Source organism: Grus americana, chromosome 1, assembly GCF_028858705.1.
Source record: "Grus americana isolate bGruAme1 chromosome 1, bGruAme1.mat, whole genome shotgun sequence".
Taxonomy (NCBI): Eukaryota; Metazoa; Chordata; class Aves; order Gruiformes; family Gruidae; genus Grus; species Grus americana.
In genome coordinates, this window is record NC_072852.1 from 164,479,351 (window position 1) to 164,498,714 (window position 19,364).

General features: G+C 38.6%; 1 long non-coding RNA gene across 2 annotated transcripts in view; it reads right to left on the reverse strand.

Moving 5' to 3' along the window:
- The window catches only part of LOC129213596 (uncharacterized), a 31,798-nt gene extending 24,616 nt beyond the window's left edge, over positions 1-7,182 (reverse strand). For both annotated transcript variants that reach the window (XR_008579474.1, XR_008579475.1), the window contains exon 1: positions 7,065-7,182. This is a non-coding gene — a long non-coding RNA (uncharacterized LOC129213596). The remainder of the gene's footprint in view (positions 1-7,064) is intronic.
- Between the last annotated feature and the right edge of the window lie 12,182 nt (positions 7,183-19,364).

The window sequence follows — 19,364 nt, forward strand, 5'->3', positions numbered from 1 at the left end:
ACAGACTAAGTCATGGCACTCCTGATGGAAGCCAGCTGAGGGCTCAGAGCACAGAGAGGATGCAGAATGCAACAGTAAACATTATTTGGCACGAGATCTGATGTAGGAAGAGTTCATTTTTACTTCCAGTCATTCCAACTGACACAGAGACACTAATTATAAAAAAAATTTCAGCAGGTATCTTGATGTTGAAGAAACAAATATTGTAAGCTGTGTTAAGTCACTTAAGTAAATGAGTTTTTTGAAAAATGAGAAAAAAGATATTCTGAGTTGTACATTTAATTTAGAAGGTGTTTTTTAATTAACAATTTGAAATGTATGTTTTGTCCATGACTGTTGAATCACAGAGAGAAGTTTTCAGATAAAATCTTTGTTACTTCAATCGTGAACTGTCACACTTTTGGATCTTACAAAAAAGCACATTTTTTCTTGGCTAAAATTAGCAAACCTGGGATGCTCTTTTCATGTACTGACCATTACTGATCAATCAGTAATGAGTTGACAAAAACACCCCACACTTTTAACAGTCACTGTCAAACACCATTTGCAAAAATGTAAGATTTCACCTACTTACTGTTTTCTTCCTTGCTAAATACAGCAGTTGGGTATTTTTCGTTGTAGGTGCCAACAGTAATGCTTCAAATTTCTACTTTTGATTAAAGCTACAGTTTCTGAGGAAACTAAGATTCAATTTTGCTTTGTAAGATGAAGAGCATGAAAAAACACCTTTCCGGACTCAACTGGAATTTTCTAGATTAACTTTTTGTTGCTCAAGACTCATGTCTGCTTCTGGAGGGGATCACTTGAATATAGTCAAGTGTGTTATCACAAATTGAATTAATTTTGTGGTTTACATGGCATCTTGATAAATTAGGCTCTGTAGTCAGGAGTTAATAATTACAGTTCTCATCAGAAGTGCTGGTCCTTGGTGATATTGAGGTAAAATTTCTGTGTTGTCTAGATTCAGATTTACTAATTGATCACTCCCAGTATATATTTAGAGATCTACATCTTGCAACCAGGAGGCATAACATAACACCTACTTCACAGAATTGTTATCTTTTAACAGCACGTGGTGTCTAAAGCAAAGTTATGGTCTTTTTAACACTAAGATTTAAAGTGCTTTAAAAATCCTACCCATACCTATTGAGCCAAGAGATTCAAAATAGGTCAACTAATTTATTTCATAAGTAGTTGCAGGACGCCAATAACTCCTGTATTAAGGGTTATGCCAAAGGAATTTTCTTCCATCATAGAAACAAATGAATGCTTAATCTCATTCACCCAGCTATAAATGCATTTACAAATGCAGGAACATCCAGCAGTAATATGCAACAGTAATAAACCATGTGTGTACTGTATACTTTGTACAACAAAATTACAAAAACTTATTGGTAAATTCCAGTATGTTTTTGTGCTTTTCTGTATATTCTTAATTTGTGTGGAAAGCCAGAACTGTCAAACTTGACAAGCACACAAATCATGGAATCACTAAACATTGGCTGGAAGAGGTTTCTGGAGATCATCAAGTCCAACTTCCTACCTGAAACAGGGCTTTTACCCCACTCCCAGGTCAGCTTTGATGTCTGAAACCCTCCAAAGACAGATTCCTTGATGTCACTGGCAATTTCTAGTCTTGAACAACCCTTCTGACTTTTTTCCCCCTCATCTCCAAACTGAACCTCCCAAGATTAAATGTGTAGTATTTGCCCACTCTTTACATCATCTGGCACCACTGTTATCTTCATAGTGGCCCTTCTAGTTACAAGCAATCACCAGGTCCCTCCTTAGCCTCCTCTTCCCAAGACCACAAAAGCCCAATCTGTTAATCCTTTTTTTTTTTTTGTAGGGTATGTTTAGGCCCCAACCACCTCGGTCACCCATCAGTGGACCAAATTTCCCTGTAACTGGGAGACCCCAACACTGACTGTCGTATGCCAGCTCCTGCCTACCAGTGTCAAGTAGAGGGGACCAACCCCTCAACCCGCTGGCCATCCTTCTTGTCATGGAGCCTAGTATGCACTTGGCCTGTGAAAACACACTCTGGGCTCACGTTGGCCGTGGCATCTGCCATAGCAGCTGGTGCTTTCCTGGAGGCCAGGCCCGGGCCAGTTGTTGGCCAGTCCCTCATGGACCATCGGGGCCGCGGGCTGGTGCCATCCTGGGTGCAGACCTTGGCCCGTCCGCAGGCGGGGCCCCAGGAGCCTTCTGTCAGCCCCAGCACTCTTGAGAGATTTCTGGCCCGTGACCTAACACCGAACAACTAATTACTCCGGCAGCATTACCAGATGGGAAATATTTAAGCGATTACTGTTTGAAAGGAAGAGTTCTTTGTTCTCAATACAGAAAGTAGCGTGATGTCAGGGAGCAGCGCTGTTACCGAGCGCACGGGCCCTTCCTGGCGAAGCAGACGCTTGACTGGCGTTTGGCTGCCCAAGGCTGTCACCCGCCGGGAGTGAGTGACTAGGAAACGCTGCCCGCTGCCGACCTCCCAGCCGTTTCCCGCTCTCCACAGCTCTCCCCCTCCCGGGACTCGCCGTTCCTTGGCCTTGACGGGGACTCGCCGATACCGACAGCGGGCGAGACGCCAAACGGTATCCCCGAACCCGGCCCGACCCCCGGCCCGGCCCAGCCCGGCCCGGCACGGCGTCTCCGCGCCCCCTGCTGCCCCCGAGCGGCCGCGGCGGGATGGCGGGCGGCGGGACGGGCCCCGCGGCGCTGACCCCACCCCGGCTCCACAGCTCCCGCGCGGGGCAGCGGCGTCGGGAGTGATGGGGAAGAGCCCGGTCCGCTCGGCTCTTCCCTCGGGCGGTGAGGACGGCACCGGGCAGGATGAAAGTGCCCTTTACGGGGTGCGGCAACGAATCGTTTCCTTCCCCCCCTCCCCCGGCCCCCCCTGTCCCCGGTGAGTGAAAGGCTGCGAGGGCACCAGGCTTTTCTCAGAAGAAACGTCTCCAATTAAATCAGGGGAATTAAATGAAATAAAAGGAATTAAGCCAGAAGGGAATTTTGTCTGCGAATTATGATTGTCAATAATCCCAGACTCAAAATGCTGTCAGCAAAATGACAATCTATAGCGGCTTTATATCTAAATTGGTTGGCACTTCAGATAAGCATTGGTCTATTAGTTCTATTTATTTGTTTCAGGAAAAGGCTCCTGTATTATCTGAAGAGGGGAGTAATTTATTGTGCGCTGCCTCTTTAAAATGCTATATGTAAAGTTTGGTTGCTAGGTCCCTTTTTTTTTTTTTTTTTATGGATACCAGATGTAGGAAAAAAAGCAGTGTATGTTCCAACAAGTCTACAGAGTGGATGTACATTTCTAGCTGTTAGCAAAACATTTGCTAATTATAATACTTATTCCTTCGTTCTCTTTAAAACATTGATATCTTGCAGAGCGTGCTATTTGCTTAAGTGTAACTGAACATTACAGTATCGGTGCTATTTTTCAAAGAAACAGTTCAGTAAATGTTGAAAATTCAACTAAGTTCACCAAATACCTTAATGGAGATTGAGAAGAGCAAGTTTTGTTTTTGTTTTCCCTATCTGAAAGCTAGAGAAAGTGACATCTGAGTCCTGAACAGATGGCATAAATCAGTCAACACAAATCCTGCCTAACGTCGGTGTTACTGTATAGTACTTTACTCAAATTAACATTAATTTTGGACACCAACATGGTCTTTAAGGAAATTTTTGGAGTAATTTTGTCCATGTGATGTATTACAAATTTTTATTTTTGGAGTGGCTGGATAAACAAATAATTTTTAACTCATTGATAATTTTTAAATAGATGGAAGGGTTTTGTTTTGTTTTATTTAACAAAGTAAAGTTTTAAATAAAGCTTCTGGTAACTGCCTGATAAGAATTATCCCATGGATTATTTCTTTTCTTCCTATTGTATGCACTGGGCAGACTGGTCTATCTTTACCATTGATTTAATTAGTTTTTTGGTCCTATTTGCTCTATTTTGCCTTTTCAGTAGCGTATCAATCAGTCTTTCTCCTATTTTTTCCCCTTGCCAACCCACCCTCTGCCCACGTGCATGGGAAAGGGGAAAATTGCCTCACGTATTCTTGTTCTTCCAGCAGGCGAGTAGGAGGTGTTTTGTGATACCTTATTCCTCTGTAATAGGGAAGCCACAGATTTGCCCTACTACCTACACTTATTTAAATCTCTCTTTAATCCAGGAATCTATGTATACAACTCAGGGAAAAACTAGTTTTCAAGAAAGTAAGCAAAATGTGTAATTTTCGTCGGGATCTAGTTTGTGTATACTTAGTGATTTAGGGCTATGTTTCCCCCTTTTTTCATAAACCCTTGGGAATAACTGGAGTAAAGGCTCATCGTAATTTATTTTATTCCCATGCAAGCTACCGATGTGGTGTGAAAGAGCTTATAGACCTTTCTCAAGGTCTTTCAGGATGGGGGAGGAAACAACTTTCCCTGTCCATGGGGGCACAGCTTCTTTTAACACTCTTTTACTGTGCAAAGCAGTACTCCATCACCACCTGGGAACCCAAGGAAGCCAAAATTCACCCTCTACCCCAGCTCCTGGAGCTCTGTAATCACAATCACAATCTGCCCTATGCTCTCTGATACCCCCGGCTCACATTTCTCATGCCAGCTACCATCACTGCCAGCTATCGTGGGTTTTTTTACCAGTCAGAAGCTACTTGACTTGTTTTTTTCAGTTATTGTGTGCAGACCCCAGGGCTTCCGCTTTCCCACAGAGACCGGAGAACGACGCTGCTTCTCGCTGGCTTTCTCTCTCAAGCTCATGGTACTCTTTGCCGTGGCCTGGCCCATCAGCCTTTCCATACTTGCTTTTAAGACACATTCCAGGAGAACAAAGTTACTGGTTGAAATGCCCTCTGAATGAGGCGGTCACCATCGCAGGTCCCCTGTTTCCCAGGTGGGTGCTCTAATCATGAGCATCCCCCCCCACTAATGCTCCTGCTTTTCCTGCACTGCACCCTGAGAAGAGGATTTTGCCTTCTGAATAAAGAGAAGTGCTGCGAAGCCTGGGGTCGGGACTTTTTTCGGTTGCACTTCTGCTCCTATCTCCTGCTGGCCTGCTTTGGGAAACTCACTGTGCAGCATGCTGGCACTCCATCACTCTGCAGAGACACCAAGATTTACAGTAAGCAGAGAGAGTCTGTCTCCTAATTTAAACACCAAACTACTCTTTGTAGGATCTCAGAGATGCCTTGGGAGGAGGCTGTAGAGTTTTCTTCACTGGTAGACTAGTAAAGAGTTTGAATTAATGTTTTTAACTCTGATGAGTGTTTCATGTAACAACAGGTAGGAGAAAAACATTCACGAAAAATAGCTTGTGAGGGAAGGAGGAAGATGTCTCAGTCATCCCAGCTTCTGATGTTAACAAACAACACGTAGTTTGTTATAGTGGGTGGTAAATTTCAACCAGAGCCTCTTCAAGAACCAGTTATGTTGTTTTTTGCTACTGATTATATTGACAATACAGGCTTCTAATTCATGTGCTAAGAATCAGGTTACTGGGTTTAGATTGCTGCCCTTTATGTCTTGCAAAGTGAAAATTAAGAGCCTAGGCTATGCAGTTTGAACATGATCCAGAGGCAGCTGCCTGTCAGAGAACAACCTGTTTATATCATTTCATGGCTCGGTATTCTTAATTCTAACAGCTCTATCTATATCAGCTATAGGTACCATGTATTATGCACCTAACAAAGTATCAGCTGCACGGATACTACACGGAACAGCCTCATCATATGAATTGCACTTGAGGTTCATATACATGGAATTGGAATTTCAGAATATTTTAGTTAATATTAAGATAGAAAATTATTCCTTCTGACAGTATTCTTGCTAATGTGGACCCAGACAAATGTTAAATGACAAGAGGGATGATAATTTCAGTGGGTTTGTCTTCTTTAGGGGAAGTCATACTATGTCTGATAGCATTTGAAGTAGGAGATCAAGCTGTAATTACCCTTAAAAAGAGTTGTATTTTTCCCCTTGGATGAATAATTTGGAAGGAAAAAAAAGTCATAGATGTTGAAGGAATGAGGGGAAAAAAAAAAAAGAGAAAAAGAAGATTTTGAGTGCTCAGCTGTAACCAAAGAGGAGGCGGTATGTTTTTAACTCTAGACTCCAAATGTTACTCCTTTTCCAAATCCCACGTTCCTGATCACTGAGGAAATACATCGTAATACTTTTTTTCCTAAAAAGTACTACTATGCTCCTTTTGAAATTATTTTCAACCAGTCATGAACTTGGAATATTTTATTCCACAGCATTCTACAGCAAATGACTTCTGCTTAATTTGAGAACAGCAAACAAAATGCAGCAGGTATGATGATATTCAAAGAAGATATTAAAGCAAAAAACTCCCCCAAAAAACCCCAAACAAAACAAACAAACAAACCCCAAGAAAAGTATAACAAAGAAATCTTTTCCTACAATGATTAAATTTTTAATGTGAAAATAGTCTCATTTGTATAATGTACATGTATATCTGTGCATGGATGTGTGTTTGCAGATGGATGCTATAACTGTGACAAATGAGAGATGTATTTTCAATTATACTGTGAAAGAAGAAAATAATGTTTCTCAGTTGTTGACCATTTTAGTCATCTGTATTCTAAACTAAAGAGTGTGAAATTATCTAGATTAAGTAAGAAAAGAACAGTCTAGAAGGAAGTCTAACCATTTTCCTTGAAAAACTGTGTAGCGAGTAAGTATGCATGTTTTGTTTGCTTTAAAACTAACTTTTTTATTTTCCAGAAAAATTGTCAGTAAAATGCAGTGGAAATGAGAGCAATCGCATATGGATATTAGCAACCTACCCTTATTTTCATGGTTCTACAGTAGATCAGAAAAAATCCTCATGAGAAGAAAGCTTTAACTTGCTCTAGTAATAAACTGAAAACTTGGAAGAAAGAGATTTTAAATATTTTGAGGAGAGACAAGTATTGGCAGCTTATTTTTTTTCATCAATCACTGCAAATTCAATTTGTCAAATCAAGAGAGATTTCTGGAACTTGAGGAACCCGAACATGATGTAGGTAGAACAGATATATTCTTACCTCCTTTCTTAAGAAGAAACAGTCACTTTGAAAATGATCTTCAGGTAGTAAAGTAATTCAAAATCAACATTCACCATTATTACACAATTTTAAGCCAAGAGTCACAACTTAGCTCTTTATTGAAAGCACAGAGTGAAATGGAAGAAGAAATATACAGCTGCAGCAACAATAACAGGAAACCAGAAGAAAAAAGGGGGTGGGTTCTACCTCTTGATCTGAATATACTCAAGATATAAGTAAATTTTACTTACTTTGATAAATAGTTGCACAACAGATGTCCTGATATTTGACCCATTTTTTTTTACCAGGGTATCTAACAGTTAAAACTTTAGTTTCTTTAGGTCTTTGGCAATTTTTGGAAATAGCTTCTCAACTATTTAGACCTGGATTGATTTGGGATCCTGAGTAACAGGACTTTTCTGTTTGACTCAGAATTGAAGAAACAGCAGTTGAGGAGCCCTACAAAATGATCTTTTTGGTAGAATCCCAGTTTTCCTATAGTCCCAGGACAGCAGAACCAGGCAGGGTCTCTGGGGACCATGGACATTAGTGTTTCACTTCAGAAACAGCTCTCCTTCTGCTTCTTCTCTCCCAGATTTACAGTAAACTTAAATTTTGGAAAAGTTTGGTGTCACTCATCTTAGGAATGAAATAAAATGTTAGAAAAGTACATTATTTCCAAACCAGGAAATATGTTCTATTTAAGATTGGGACCTTTATAATTTCCCTGAAGCTTTCCAGTTCTGTTAAGGAAGTGTAACTGCTACTGCAGCTGTCTTAAAGGATGGCAGCTATGTCCAAACTATAGCACTCCTTAAGTTTAAATGTTGATTTTGGTTTTGCTCATTTCTCTCAGGCAAAGTATGTTTTTGAACAATATCCAGGAAGTGTATAGAACAAGAAAGATCTATATCCTCCACTCTGTTGTGGGTGCATTCAAACTTTTTTAGATTCCATGCTCTGAGTTGTGCATGCTATGCATGTATGTAGGAACGTGTAAAATATTAATATTCTTGGAACGTCAGAATTTTGGCATAAAGAAGCATATATTCTGGAATCTACTTGAAAACAAACAAACAAACAGAAACAGATGCCAGAGCACTTCTTAATTTCCTCCCATATATTTGTATAAATTGCTCAGATGCCCAGAAATGTGATCATGAAGGACTGTGTCTCTCCATACCTGCAGTGTGCGACACGAGGAGCTCATTCTGGCACGTCATGACTTCAACCTTGACCAAAAAAGAATAAGGACAGAAGCTACTGAAGTCTGGTCAGCGACACTCGCCCATCAAAGGGAATCTGGGTGCTGGATACCAATCTGGGATAGCTTTTGTACTAAGGTTAAGTTTCTACAAAATTTGCAGGCTAGTATTCTTCAGTGTTCTTGGCTACCTTAACACTAAAAGGAATATTAATTATTTAATTTACCATACTATTTACTGAGTTTTCCTTGAAAATAGGGCCAGATGATCAGATACTGTAGCTATGGACAAAGAATGCCTGATTAGATTAAACTGGTACAAGTGGCAAATTAGATTTTCCTTCAGGACTCAAGAGCTTCCATGAAGTGTTAAAAATTCATTGAAAGTAAGGTGGTAACTGACATTTCTGGTATGGTCTCCTTTGATCTGTTTTGGGGTTTTTTGGGTTTGGTTTTTTTTTTTTTCTTTCATCCCTGTCATGGACATGGGTTTTTTTATATGTGACTATTAAAACCAGGTAATTTAGTCCCATATACTCTTTCATTCAAGATGACTTCTGTCACCTGTAGTTCTTCTCATGGTGCACACAAATGCCAGTTATCTTGGAAGCAAAAATAAGAATGAGCTCAGTTCTAGTACTAAAACCAGCTCTTCATTGTTCATTTAAAAACTTCAATTAAAATAACATAGTACTAAATAAGACACCAATAAATATAAGCAGTGATTTTAAATATATTTGTCTATCTAGAAGACATTTCTATTTTGCCCTTTCATGTTGACTATGAAATTTGGAGGATTTTTTCTGAAGCAATCAATACTCATAATGATAACAGGTGGCAAAAGAGTAAAATATAGCTGGAAAATGGGCAATGCTTCAGTGTTATGATGAGTGACATGGTTTTATGCAGACTTTTGGATTTTTGTTTTGTTTTGTTTTAAACTTGATTGTAGTGACAGAAGTGGCAAGCTGTCTCCTGTGTGCTTTTACTAGAGCACATACTTTTGCAGTGTCTTCAATTGAACTGAAACAAGGTTTAAAATAAAACTGACACTTTTCCTGCTTCAAGGGGGAAGGAAATAGGGTTTATACTACGAAAAATGGGTATTACAGTCAATTGTTTCAAATAGGTTTGAAGCAGGCTGTCCCTAATTACAGATGCACGGTGAGAGCAGCAGTGCAGGTGGCACCTTAGAGCAAATGCAGTCCCAGAGGAAGAGTGAGAGTGCAAAGAGAAGGTGGCACATGAAACATGAGAAAGATACCAAAAAGAAGCCAAAGAACAAAATATAGGTTGCCATGAAGCACTTTGAAGAGGATTATGCAGGGACAGCAAGAAGGGGAAGATTCCTTGTAATGACATATAGAACTATGAGGAAATAAGACCTCATGAGTTACTTGGGAGCCTTGGAAAGAAAGTTTTTGTTAGAAAAATATTTTAAGTTCTTGGCTGTCACTTCTTTCACTGGCACCCTATACGATAGTCAGTTATTCATTATCAAATGGCTATTTAGTATTATATTTTGCATTGAATTTAAAAAAAAAAAAGAAAACATTACCTCCATGCTAATCTAGATTTGGTATGACAAAAGCAGAAATATATGGAATATGAGTGTGCTTTTTTATATATATATATATATATATATATATAAAAAGCATGCTAGTTCTCTCACTCTTTCAAATCACTAAAATAACTGATGAGGAAGTAAGAGGTGCCTTTGGAGACCTTCTGTAAAGATACAGGTTTAAAGATGAGGTTTGAACAAGGTGAAGGAACTTATATTGCACTTATTCTCTGTGTGCTTCAGTCACACACTGGATACCTATATACACCTTTGCTTTCCGGAACAAACAAGTTGTCTGCATACCAGTTTTTCAAACCCTGTGCTTATCCTCATCTTTTCCCATAGGTCTGGTTGCTTGTCTGTAGGCAGGACCATGATTTGCAGAATTAATTCTCTATCCATTAATTCCCTCTCTATGCCAGCTAGATCCCGTCACAGCATCTCAGTTTCAGCATTAAAAAGTCACTTCTGAAAAACTTGTTTTTGACTATCGGAATATGCTCTGTAAGCAACGATTACTTAAGCTTGGCAAAGTGATGCTTTTAATGGCTGTGGTTTGGATTTTACAAAACACCAGTGGTATTAAATTCACGGGTATGACGAAGACTAGCCAAGCTTTGATCTTAAATTCACTCAGTATTGGAAGGTAAAGGTTTATTTTCTTCACGTTTCTCTTCATGTGTACAAATTACAGCAATCAAACCAAATCCTGTGTTGTTTTTAACAAGTCTTAGTGGATTGATGGCATATACAATAAGAACTGATTGTACATCACCCTTAGCTTCCAACCATCCTTCTGGATGCCACTGAAAAAATTGCATGGTTGGAAGTGCTCTCCAGCAGGCATCCTGGTCTGGAGGGTGGGGGATGAGGGCTATGGAGCACATCCTGGGTGCACTTCCCTTCACTTTAGGTACAGCTGTAAATTCTGTATGGTAACAACAGCACAGGAATAAATTAAATGTGGCGTGCAATATATATTTTCTAAAGAAGGCAACAATATTATGAAAAATTATTAAAAAATCATAAAATATGGCAATTCCAGTATTTTCAAAACTGCTGTCAGGGCATGTTTAAGCTAGCTCCTAGCAATGCCAAAGCACATGTAGGCAAGATAACAAATCAATATCAACCTTTTGTAAAAGTGCACTTTCTTGTCCTCTTGTTTAGGTGGGTACCGTGTTTGTTCATGTCCATAGAACTGTAACAGAAGCTGTATCTATCTAAATATACCCAAAATCTAACAATTAGAATAAACTATTTCAGATAAATTGTGCCTCATAGACTGCCTGTTTGCATTAAAGGACATATTAATCACCAGCGAGTAAGTCTCTGCATATTGTCTAAAAAATAGTTTTCCGGTTTTGTTTGTTGTCTTCTTTCTGGTGTTTTCTTGAAGTGTATTATTTACTGTCTTCAGTCTTGATTACTTTATTAATTAATTTAGTAATAATGCAAGAAAACAATAAAAATGTAGACTATTTGCTTTATTTTTTTCTCCCCCCCTTCAGCAAGCTATACTACTTCCTACAATTTTTGTTTACTGAAAACTCCCATTAAATGTCATTTTTTGATATTTTTAGATACTTAAACATAGGATTTAATTTTACCTGACTTTTAATTAAAAGTCAAAACAGAATACAATTGGATGTTTATGATCAAATTCTTTTATATTACTAACATTAAGATTTAATACAAACAGATACTGACAAATTTAATTCAATCTCTGTTACAAGTATTGTTGTATCATTACCTAAGCTACTACTGATTATCTTATAAAAATAACAGCTTTAAGAAAAGTGAACAAAACGTAACTGGAATAATTTAGTTTCCAGAGGCCATCCAAATTCCATATGCAACACTCCTGTCAACAAAGGAAAGTTTTTTCTTTTACTTTATTTTGAAAAAGTCTAAGTGTTTTAATCTAAAAATCATTCAATTAGTCTCCTGCTAAACTACCCAGATCCACACTTCTTTGTGGTCTGGTTTTTAGTTTTGGAAGTCAAATAGCTTCAAATGCAAGGAAGCAATCCATAAAAGACATCAATTCTTATCACTTCATGGTTTTCAGGAGCAAAATGACCTCTGACCAAACTCCTTGCCGTGAATGCATGATTTTCTTTATTTCCTGAAAAAAATATAAATTTATATGCTTGTATTGCTTTGCCTCAGTGAAAAGGAATTTAATAAATTTAGAAGGTATGTCTCAGAAGGAAACCAGAAGTGAAAATCAGTGAGTTCTCCATCTCCTCTGAGAGAGATGCTAGGACTATAGTAAAAAAGCAGTGGAGGTTGAGGTTTCCCCCACTGTCTGCACTGGTTGTCAATATATATATTTTTCCTTTCTTGAAATGACAGAATACCAACTATGCATATTCATATCACAGAATCACAGAATGGTTGAGGTTGGAAGGGATCTCTGGAGGTCAGCTGGTCCAACTCCTGCCCAGTTCAAACAGAGCCACCTACAGCAGATTTAGCAGGATTGTGTCCAGATATTTTTTCAAGATCTCCAAGGATGGAGACTCCACAACTTCTCTGGGCAACCTGTGCCAGTGCTCAGTCACCCTCACAGTGAAGGAGTGTTTCCTGATGTTCAGCGGGAGCCTCCTGTGTTTCAGTTTGTGCTCATCGCCTCCTGGGCACCACTGAGCAGTGCCTCGCTCCCTCCTCTTTGCGCCCTCCCTTTAGGTATTTGTACACATTGATGAGACCTCTGTGAGCCTTCTCTTCTCCAGACTAAACAGTCCCAGCTCTCTCAGCCTTTCCTCATAGGAGAGATGCTCCAATCCCTTTATCATCAGCTACGTGGCCCTTTGCTGGACTCTGTCCAATATGTCCATGTCTCTCTTGTACCGGGGAGCCCAAAACCGGACCCAGTACTCCAGGTGTCGCCTCACCAGTGCTGAGTGGAAGGGAAGGATCATCTCCCTTGACCTACTGGCAACAGTCCTGCTAATGTAGCTCAGGACACCGTTAGCCCTCTTTGCCACCAGAGGCACATCACTGGCTCATGTCCAACTTGGTGACCAGCAGGACCCCCAGGTCCTTTTCTGCCAAGCTGCTTTCCAGCTGGTTGACTATCAACATGTCCTGGTACATGGGGTTGTTCCTCCCCAGGTGCAGGACTTCACACTTCCCTTTGTGGAACCTCATGAGGTTAAATGCTAACGTCTGCATTTTTTTATTTATTTATATAGAAGCAATTCAAATTCTTGCTTCTTTGGGAGTGTTAATACTCATACTTTTTGCCACATTTTTGAAAAAGTAAGATCACTGCTTTGCATGTACAGATCAGCCTGTACTTGACTGCACTTTAGGAATCTGAGATAAAGAGTACTTGCAATGGAGTTTGCTATATGTGAGTTAGGTTGCACTAATTTACGTCATACTCTTTTAGGGGATTTTGTACTCAATTTGCTATTTTTTTAACATGTTCTGTTATACCTGACTGTATTTTTCAATCATTTAAAACAATAACTAGCAACCTTTAATACAAAGGAATTGCAAATGAAACAGGAAAATTATTTTACCATTAGTTCATATCTGAATATACTTAGGGTAGTCACAATTATGATCAAGAACAACAGTCGAAAATAGAGGTTCTGATTCAGCAAAGTACTTAAATACATATTTTAGTTTTGAGGCCTTGATAGTCCAAATGAATCCAGTGTCTAAACTGTACTATATACTATATATAGTATATGCTGTACTGTACTATATACTATATACAGTTTATATACTGTAGATGTACAGTATATACTACACTCTTCTATATACTATATGCAGTACTATATACTGTATATTTCTATTATATGTTACATGAGAGTCAGAACTCATACCTAATTCCTTCAGTTATTTGTATTAGACTTCTATATCCCATTTATTTCTAGGTACAATCAACTACGTAGCTACACAGCTATCCTGCAGTGCATCTCACTTACTTCCATTCATCTAATCAGTAAGTTTAATATTTTTGGTGCCTCTATCTGAAAAGAGTGCTACTTAGCCTTACTTAGAAATTCAGTTACAGGTTTTAGATGCACAAAGTGAATTATTTAGAAATCCTTTTCTTTTATTTGTTGCAACATGTTGAAAATTCCAATAATATTTGTTTGGCTGATATATACACACACACACACACACACACACATATAAAATTTGGTCACATACAATATTCAGCATATGCATGCATATGTGTTATTGCATGTTTTGTGCTTATGCATTTAAGCTTTTTATGTTCAGCTGATTTTGTGAATATGGCACTTTGCCTAGAAAATACAATGTGTGTTTTTCAAAGTAAAACATAAGAATTATAAATAACACCTAAACCCTCATATTTATTTTGCAGCAACATACATTTTTTCCTCTAGATGGCAATGTATTGCAAGAAATATTGCCAATCTGTTTGCAGTACTTTTAAATGTTGAATTTGACGGTCTCCAGAAGGTATTTAAAGTGAAATTTTTCTTTTCGCTTGATTTTTTTTTTTTTGAGGGTTGGTAAGTGTAACACAATAAATAATGAAGAAAATAGGTATAAAATTGGACGAAGTAAATAATAAGTTAAATAAAACCATCAGTTGTAGCACATGCGATACTTAACTATGTACCTATAGCCAATGGTCACATGGACATTTATATCAAGGTAACTTGTAGAAGTATTTCCCAAGCATGTTAGTATTTTTCACATACATTACTGCAAGAAATGGGGCTTTTACATTTCCGTATCAAGACTTCAAAATTCCATATTGACTCAATAAATTTTCTGTTTTAATCACTAATTAAAATACAATATAGCAAAAATATTATTCCAAAACTCTGATTAATATTTATATGGAAAAATATGTACAATATATCAGAGGTAGCAATATTGTTGTAGATGTGATGATTAAAAAATATAGCAAGCAGTAATATGTCAGGGAAGTAGTATCTTTCTTAAACCAGTTGATATAAGCAAGGCATTAAAATAGATATGTTTCCAGGTGTCTCAGTCAAAAATAGTAATACTGCATTTTCCCCTTGTCTATACATTTTAATCCTGGCTATTCTTTTTCTGTTCTAGCCTAATATAATAGAGACATAGACTGTGTTGTCTTGAAAACATTAAATAGAAACTCAGAGGTTTCATAGTAGCAATGCACTAGCATATACAAATCTGGGGCTTATATATTTATATGTGCTTTTAGAAAATACTGGGTACACCTACCGAAAAATAAATGAACTGAGACTTGAATTCAACTATACTAACCCACTTGAGATATATCCCTTTTCTATACATGAGTTTGTTTGTTTGACTTTTTTTCTCTATAAAAAGAAAAATAAATACTGATACTTTATCAGAAAATTTTCACCTTCGCTCTTTTCAGCAGAATCTGACAGAGCAGTAAATCAGCCCAGAAGGTTTATTTATAGTTTATCTTCCTCTGAAACTTTGGTATGGATTCCTGAGGAATTACTCAAAAGAAATGTTTTTCCCTCTGTTTTGTTAAGAGAAGAGATGATCTGCTGGCTTTATCATGAGGACACTGAGGATGAGCTCTGCAGCTGGGGAGGCCAACCAACTGTGAAGTATGGCCAGAAGAAAGAATGAGCAGGGGCGTGGAAAGGTGACTGAAATGGCAGTTTTATGGCAGCATGTCTGCAAATTTATGTACGTTAGTCATATACTTTGCCTCAGGAAAAGTGTGTAGGTTTAGGGCTAGATTTGTCATCACTGTATGTCTACCTTCTTGAAAAGGATGTGTCTAAAAAGCTTGTGCTGAACTGGTGTTGTTTGCCTTTTGGATCTGATTAGGAGAAAGGCGTGGTACCTGAGGCCGATAAATACGGAAAGGGAAGGCACAGATCAAGACAGCTGGGCACTGGTGGATGCTGATAGCGGAAAAGCCGTGGACGTTTCCTTTGAGATGGCAAAAGGATGAAGAGGATCTGACTGTTGACTCCACAGATTTTAAGATGACTCAAGCAAGGAAAAGAGTAGAAAAAAATGCTAGCTGATTTCACTGTAGTGAACAGATAAAAGCTGCAGATATGTGAGACTTAAGAGTGCAGTAGAGGAGTTCGCTAGCTGGTTTCTTTGAGATAAAAGCCCGAAGGTTAAAAGACTAGTGGAGGAGCTGAGCTGTTCAGGGTAAAACATAAATAGCATAGGGAGAGCTATACATCCTTCTCTGGACAAAATGCTGGTGAAGCAGGGAAGTTAGCGCAGGAAGAAAGGAAAAACGCAGAACTCCAGGGTCCCTCTCAGCTAACTAGAACACAAACCCCCCCTTTTGGATGGTAGCAGTTTTGGAAACTGTTGAATATAATGAGTTACTGTGGTGTACTCAGACTTCTGGAACCTTTTTGTGGTGTCCAGCAACAATGTACTGCAAGTGCAAGCAACACGAGCCGAGCTCTGTGGTGAAATCCTTGATGTGCTGTGCAAAGAGACAGGGTGTGACATTGCTGCAGCGGTGCATCTTCTGCAATCAGCAATCTGCATATGCTTCATGCAATACTTCTTTCTTTAACTCCTTAAAACTCTAGTGTAACCCATTAACAATACCATATTTGCCATCAGTTAATGCTATGCTCTCACTGCTGCTAGTAGAAAATACTACCACCTTTATTTTTATAATAAAAACCCCCTTTTTTAAAAAAAAAATCTTGCCCTTGATGGTGAATAAAGATGTGCATTTAAGGCAGAGCCATGAAGCCCTTTGTATGCACCTACAAGGCTGTAATATTACAAGTATCTGCTGTGCTTTGGTGATCTCCAGCTGCTAGACCTGTAGGATAACTTGCAAGTCTCAGGCTTCTCCTATCAGTACTGAGACCTTGTCACCTTCCTCTGTGTCTGCAATTAGTGAGCTGTGTAACAAAAGCATCAAACTGTCTTTGCCAAACTATCTTTGGCGCTTATATTGCTTAGAGAGATTAGATCAGGGTATTACTATGCGAAAGTGTCAATGAGTAATTATAAAAATATATATTGTTTAAAATTTAACTACAAATCAGGGGCGGCTGCGTAGGAGTAATGGTTGGGATTCATCTGGCTAAACTAGACTTCTAAGAGGTAGTCATCCATTGTCAAAACTGTCTACCTCAGACTTCTTTGATCATTACTATGAAAAACCAGGAAGATCCAAAAAGTAATTAATTTTATCCTAAATCAAGCATTTAGGATGGATTTGACCAGAAAGTAACCATTTTTCTCTATTGACTAGTTTTAGGCACTAAAGTTAGGTGAAGTGAACTTCATTCAGTGTCTGCTCCGAACAGCCCTATTCTGACCTGGTGTACGTGGTCAAAAAACTCCGTAACTGCTCTAAAATCTATATATATTAGGACTTTTATTATGACTGTAAAGAAGCTACAGCAGTTTACATTGGGGGAGAGCTGGCTTGCAATGTTGTTATAATGTTGGCCACATTACATAAAGTCACCCTGTTTTACTTGGAATAGTACTAGTTCATAATATATGCTTGGTGACCTGTTATAAATTGGGATTTGCACTAAGACAACTGAATTTGTTAGGTATTTTCACATGCAAATTTTTCTAATTAAGACAGACCCTTAGATGCTGTGAAAATAATACCCCACTGCCTTGAAGCTTTTAAACTCGTTTCCATCCGTGCTACGTTTGAATGTAAAATGCTGTAAACCAGCAGTATTTACTCAGCACTTGTTCTGAAGAGGGGTAGTAAATGAGATAAAGGGCAAGGAGGATAACAACAGTGATACTACCTTGCTGTAAAAGGTTGTACAAAATTGAACTAATTTATTAAAGAATTGGCTCTTTACTCCATATTCAGAGGAGAAACTACTTCTGTGAACTATTGCTTAAGAAATCCAATCTTTTATGTTAGTGGTAGAACTGTTATCATATAGTTATTCACTGAGAAACTTACCTTTTTTTCCCCTTGAAAAAAATCCTTTCTGATAATTTCTGTAGATTCCCTTTCAAGAACTGTTTCTTCTTGTGTCACCTCTGATGTAACAGGGGATGCATGATTGCTGGAATTCATAATATCTTATCTATATTTTTAAAGATCTTCTTTAGTATCTATACATATTTAGGGACCTGTTGCAGTTTCTAGAGAGGATGGAACATCTTTGGCTCATTTAAAAAGAAAGTCAGATGGATGCCAGAGCATTGTGTGCAGTGTTGATACAGTTGAAATCACAGGAATTAGCAAAATTCCATATAGCTTTTGAGAAGCAGATGCTCCTTAAGGTTCATCATCCTCAACAAGGTGGCTGCTGTTAGGATTGTGACCTGTACCAATATTCACCTGTGGATTCAAGCCAATGCTTAAAATACTTGACAGATTTCTGCAATACGAGGTCGGAAATGGTCTTTCCTCCTGTACTTTACATATAGGCTCATTCAGCCTAGTCACTGAACTTAGGAAGGGGACTAACTTGCCTTTGGCATTTGAACAGAGTTGTTATGAAATCCCGAGTCTAGGGCAACAACGTTCATAGCTGAGCTGTTTCAGATGATACCAGCTTCTGAGCTGGAGGATTACCTACAGTTATCCCCACCCAGTGAAGTAGACAGCGTACAGTATGGCCCAACTTACACTAAATATGTGTACTCTGGATGCTTAAATCTGAAGTTTTCTTTGTGCAAGTATTAGACTGAATTGTGAATGTTTTCGTCTTTAAGATATTTAACAAGAAAAGGACGGTTAGCCTTTCTCCTCCAAAAGGAGGGTCTGTCCTCCCCTGGCAGCACCACAATTTCCACCACTTTGCTTTTGCTGGTACTAGTGTTTGCAAGAGCATTACCAAATCAGGGATCGACTCTGGCAGAGACCTGGCGCCACACAGAAAGAGTTTGTTGGCCCCAGTGCTGTCAGTTCCCAGAGCTGTCTGGATGCCTGAATCCTTGCGTATGCACAAGGAAGACAACTGGAGTGAGGGAAGGATGACCTTCTCATCAGCAAAGTCGATTTAGTTCAGATTAAAGTAACTGTACCTTTATTCTACACCAGCATACTTCAAAGTTTTCACAGAGCAAACGTGTTCTTCTCATCATATTACTAAAACTCCCCGTGGAAAAAAAAAAAAAGTGTCAAAACTTTCAGAATAATGTCCTTTTGCACATTGGAAAGGAAAATAAATCAGTCAAACATTCTGACAATATACTTCCAATTTAAAGATGAAAACACACCCAGTGGGTCAGACAGCAACCTCTTCCTCTGTTTTCCTGTTTGGGCTTCCGTCTGTCTACTGATACTGATTAGTACTCAACTTCAACTTTTCTAGGGTAAATATATATGACAGATCATTAGGATTGCCTAGAAGGAGTGATGGAAAATGTTATAACTTCAGATATTTTTTAAGACACCATTTGCCAAGGGGTTCTGTTTCCAGTAGTAAAAGCCAGATAAGAAGATACAAATTATTCTAACACCAGACAGAGACAGTAAATAAAATGTATTGGAATAGTTCAATTTATTTTCATTGAGTTGCTATCAGTTTCTGCTTTCTTGCTTAATAGAGGGAAAAAAAAATTCCATTAGTTCTAAGTCACATATTTT